Below are 6000 nucleotides of genomic sequence, written 5' to 3'. Positions count from 1 at the left end.
ACCATACTCCCCATCATCTCGTGAAGCAGCTGGTTTGATAGAATAGTGAAATGGCCTCTTGAAGACTCAATTATGGTGCAAACTAGGTGCAAACTAGGTGCAAATACCTCGCAGGGTTGTGGCAAGGCTCTCCAGGAGGTAGTTTATGCTCTAAATCAGCAAGCACTCTATGGTGTTGTTTCTCCCACAGCCAGGATCCACGGGTTCAGGACAGGAGTAGAAATGGAGGTGGCACTCACTATTTCCCCTAGTGAAACATTTTTGTTTCCTATCTTGGTGACTTTAAGCTCCATGGCAACTGGAATATGTTGGCCACATCTTTTGAGATGTTCATCTTTGAAGAGCTATGGATCCCTGAGTGCTAAGTATGTATCCATAGCTGATGGACAAACCCAGAGCAAATAAGTAGATAAACATTTTTAAGTTTCTTCTCTCCCCACCATCCCTGAGGGTAACCAGGAACAAACCTTGACAAACAAAATGGAGTGAGGTACATGTATTAAAAATTCCAACAAAACAAAGTTCACACAATGTTCAGTGACATCATGTTCAAATTAAATAGCAAAGTATGTTTATTTGTAAGCATGTTTGTGTGGCCCTACATAATATAAAGAATTATATTTTTCAAAACATCAGTGCACAATTCACTATCTCTTCTCTTTTATGTGACATCAGGCTGGTCAATATTACTGAGGAAGTGCTGGGAAGCCCAGTATAAAAATGACGTAATTTTTATCTTTGAGGGCCTACATAGCTAAATGGTTAATCGGGCTATTTCCCTTAATTCCTCCTGAGTCTAGAGGATGGGAATAGAGGCATAGCAGCAGAATTCAATGTGATTTTTCTAGTAGGTGAACAGCCACCTTCTCCCCTTATTTTCCTACCTAAGTCAGATAAGGAGCATCAGATAGACGAGGCAAATCACAGAGAATGCTTTTTTTCTTTTTAAATAGGACACCATGTTTGCTATAATGAGCCAAAAGATTTCCCAAAATGGGAAAAATAATATGGCTATTTCTACAAGTCATTTCAAAATTCTTTACCTACAAAAAAGTCTGGAAGGAAATGTACCCCGCTAACACTGGTTTTCTCTGGGTTTTAAGCTTCTTAGTGATCCTTTTTATCTTCTTTCCACTGTCATACTTGTTCCAAGTTTCCTGGGATGAGCAAATATTGCTCAAAAATTTTAATATTTTAATATTTTAAGATAGCTTTATGTGACCTACCTATCTTTATATCTTCAACATCTACATTTTAAAAATAAAATTTAAAAGATACATGTTGAGAGACCAGCTTATAGGGTGATTTCAATAGGCCTTTTAAGTTTGGGGATTTAAACATATTGTCCTTTCTTATTGAGGAAATTTTTCCTCCATTTCATACATTTATTGTAAGAAAAAGAAAAGAACTCTTCTTAGATTGAACATCATTACGGTTTAAGGCTGGGCAGCTCTGAGTGGAATATATTGGATACTTTCAGTCAAGTTGTACTACTCGAGTCCCACATTAGAAAGAGCTGAGGGACCTTTGCAGCTCAACCGCTCCTTTTTAGATACTACAGATCCACTACCCCAAAGGCCTGAAAGAACTGACATACCCTGGGAACTATCCAGAGCTGTGATTTCAGCACAATGGTCTTCATTTTGCAACATTCAGGAGAAGAAAAGGGCAGGTTTTCCATTTCCATTACAGTGTTTTGTATGATTTTCTATCAATTGTCAAACAGATATAAAATAGTAGTGCAGTATCCCAGAGTACATTTTTAAGAGTGGTAAAGAGACCATTATTAATTAAATAGCCATGGAAGAACGGGGAAAATGCCTTGACTGACTTTCAGAAGAATTCATTAAAAAGACAAAGTAAATTAGGCATTTCAAATTGAATATCATGAAATTTATACCTAAATATGGCATACACATTAAAAAACATACCTAAGCATTCGAGAGCACATTGAGAACTGCTGCTACATCTTTTTTAAATTTACATTTTCACGTGTTGTGATCTCCCATCGTTTTAAGCCTGTACCTCTATTGGTAAATTTTTAGCATGCATTCCCAAAAATATATGTATTTACTTACATATTTTTATACATGTAGCAAATATAGAAAATGTAAAGGGTGAGATGAAATGAAATAAAAATTACCTTTAAATTATTTGCTAATTCTGCTGACTTCATACCAACAATAGTGCCTCAGGACCAAATATTTCTCTTCAAATGAAATTCAACATTTACTGCTATAGGTGTAAATTCATAAGTCTGAAGGCCTTCTTGATAATTTCTAAGCCTATGTCCAATAATTTAGATGATTATAGTATTATTGTTTTTTAACCTGCTAAATGACTAAACATAAACTCATATAAGGGGTGAATAAAATGTCAACTCTGCCAGTTTCTTGATGCTTGCCTATGCTTACATTAGTGTTATCATAATATTTTTTCTGTGGTGTTTCTGCAGGAATTATTTTAGTCCACTTTCTCTCTGAAGGTATAGATGCAAACAAGATAATATAAAAGCATTTAAAAAGGTCCTCAAAGGACACAATGCTGAGTGAAATAAGTCAGGCACAAAGGGACCGATACGTGATTTCACTAATAGAACAAACAACTAGAATATTATAGACCTATAATCATAAAACATAGAATATAGGTTACCAAGTGATAGATTGAAGCTATAAAATGGAGGGACAGTTGCCTATTATGTATATAATTTTCAACAAAGTTGAACTTAAACATTTGGAAAGCGATAGATGTAAAGGTAGCTTATTATTGTGATTATAAATAACAGTGCTGGGGCAGGCCACGGTGGCTCAGCAGGCAGAGTTCTCGCCTGCCATGCCGTAGACCTGGGTTCAATTTCTAGTGACTGCCCATGCAAAAAAAATTAAAACAAGAACAAATAAATAATAGTGCTGAATTGTAGGTGAATTTAGTTGCAAGGGGGCAGTTTAGAGTCATGTATATCACCAAAAGGAAAGCTTGATGCTTAAATATGGGATGGGATAACCCAGTGAACCTTGAGACGGATGATGTTTAAGATCAACACTACAAACATAAGCAAGTAATTCATGTACAAATGTACAACATGTACAAAGACTTACTAATGGATTGGTATATGGGGAAAAAGTACCTAATGCAAGTTACGGACTACATCTTAATATCCTTTCATCAACAGTAACTGTGTACCACACCAATATTAAGCGTCAGTAATAGGGAGGGATAAGGGGTGATTTTGGGTTTTATTTTTTTATGTCTACCTTTTATTTTTCTTTTTAGAGCAATGAAAATGGTTTAAAATTGAGTGTGATGATGATTGCACAGCTAGGTGATGTCATTGTGAGACATCGATTGTACACTTTGGATGGATTATAGGATATGTGAATATATCTCAATAAAATCTACAGGAAGAAAAGGCCTTCGTGGGTTGTAAAAGGTCACAGGAGGCTGAAAGCAAACAAATGGTCCACCTTCTACTGACATCCTTTCTTGTGGAACTATCCCAAGTACGCATGTCCGTGCCAAACAATAAATTAAATATGAGGAAAAGTAATTGATTTCTCATTTTAGATAATATATGAATAGAATTAAAAGATCAACAGATATATAGAAGTTCTGCTATTTTTTGCCCACAGCTCAATAGCTCCCTCCATGAGGCCAAGCTTTGGAGTTTAGGCATATTATGTGCTTGCTTTTAATAAACTAATAGTTTTTTGTTTGTTTTTGGTTGTTGTTGTTTGCTTGTTTTGCAAATGAAGGTAAGGAGGAAGTGATACAACCAGTGTGCTTACATTTTCTCAGCTTAAATTTATAGTAGGTAAGCAATAATGTACAACTTTCTGTGACTAGTAACCTGAGAAAAAAAGGTGAGGGGTCCATGTGAAGCCTAAAACCACAGAGCACGTACCTTCAAATATTTGTTACTCCAGTTTCCCTGCTTTGCTTCTTTGAAAATTGGCAACTCCTAGAGCCAATGCATTTAGATATTTAATTCATGTTGAATCAGCACAATTATCTTATAAAATTATGCATTATAAGTGGTTCAGTAAGCACATTAGCTGTTTCTCGTACTGCCCCAGAGGAAGTGTGTCAACCAGAGGTGCTGATATATTTAGGTTCAAAGGTTCCAAGTATGAGTAGACACTTACCCGCACTTTTAGTAGCCATGTTTGCAATCTTCTCCCTTATTCATTAGTGATCTGAACTTCCCTTCTTTGTTTCTCTTGGTAATGATAGAATTTAAACACTCATATCGCAGCCATTTTAGAGTCATTCAGGTAATGCCCATCTCCCCTGGTTACTGAACTTTTTCTTAAACTTTTATCTGCTTCTTCCTTGATATATTTGTGAAAGTCCCATTATCATTATCTCTTTCTGCTAACAAATGCCATTTGCTTTTTTGGCTATTATCTTTCCTTGTCAGTCATAAATAATGGGGCAGAATCTTGCTTCATTTTTTCCCATCTATTCAATTACTGTCCTAGTAATATTACTGCTCCCCCCCATATATAGATCTTAAAATAAGTCAAAGGAAGCAGTTCATTAAAAAATTATTTGAATGCTTTTCACAGCACACAGGCTTTCACTTTGGTGTCAGTTTAAATTCTTCATCTCATTCTTATTCTCCCAATTGGATATTTTTTTTAGCATGGGATAAAAGAAAACGCTTTAAAATAATGTTTCTTAAATTCTGACATCCAATGTTATGATCTGTGAAACCAATTTGTATGATAGTCAGCTTTCAGTTAGCCCTGGTAACTGGGGAAATATTAGCCTGCTATAATTAATTGAAAGCTCTAGAAAGGATCCAGTATTCACATAAGGCATGGCTCTTTACCCTCCACCGACCTGTATAAATATTTGAATATATATATATACATTCAAGAAGTATTATCCTAAACTTTTCTATTTTCCAGTAGGTATGCTAAGAAACATAAAATTAATTGATGGGCAAAGGTCAGAAACAGTCAAAAAAGAAGGAGGGATGATTGTCACCAATTCTTAAAAGTGATTATTTCTGGGAGGAAGTATGTGTGATTGAGGAGTGAGAAAGAAGATAAAAGAGGACATTCATTGTCCACTGTATCCCTCCCTGTATCAGTTTAATGCTTTACAGCAAGTATTGCATAAGCATTATACAATTGTTTTAATATTATAAAGAAAAAGAAGGGAGCAGATGAAAAAATAATTGCCTGCTTAAATTAATCATCTACATAAACAACAAGAGAAATAAACTAATCGATCACCTGTATAAATGATTGACTATTTCCAAGAATAAATATATTCTAGCATTATGGTCAAAGCACTATCTATTTTTATAAGTTAAACGTGGCTATGATACATTTAAATACATACTGGATTTATAATATATTAAGTATTTTTAAAATAATACATGCATATGTGTGTTTCTAACGCAAATATATCTTATATACAATTACACACTATGGTTTAATGTTTCTATGGTTGAAGTCCAGAGAATTAGGAATTAGATCCCCAATCGCTGGTTCTACTCCAGGTCTTCAGCTCTGTCCTGCTCCACCTTGGAAATAAAAGGGAAATTTATCCAGAAAACATAGACCAGAGGCCCTGAACTTGATGACCCCAGCATAGCTGATCATTGGAATCATGCAAAGAAGCTGAAAAGAGGGAGATGAAAGTGAAAATGTGCAGACTAAAGAGAGAGCGCCCATCCCTCCTCATGGTTGCTTCACAGAATGTCAGCAGAAAACCTTCTAACCTGCCCCACCCCAGCAGAAATTGGAAGATTCCTGGCTGGAAAAAAAGGACCTTCAGTTGAGGAAATTCAGATGACCTAATGAAAGGTCAGGGGCCTTCCACAGAAGCCATTTCGATGGCTGGGGTTGGCAAAGCCCCGTCACACCCCAGAGCTCCCCATCACCATTTCAGTGTCTTGTTCTTCAACGTGATCAGTTTGGCCCGTGACCACCAGGATCACCGATAAGAAATGTGAACATCCAAGACCAAAACAAATAGGAAAAAAAAAAA

Source organism: Tamandua tetradactyla, chromosome 2, assembly GCF_023851605.1.
Source record: "Tamandua tetradactyla isolate mTamTet1 chromosome 2, mTamTet1.pri, whole genome shotgun sequence".
Taxonomy (NCBI): domain Eukaryota; kingdom Metazoa; phylum Chordata; class Mammalia; order Pilosa; family Myrmecophagidae; genus Tamandua; species Tamandua tetradactyla.
This window is presented reverse-complemented; position numbering follows the sequence as displayed.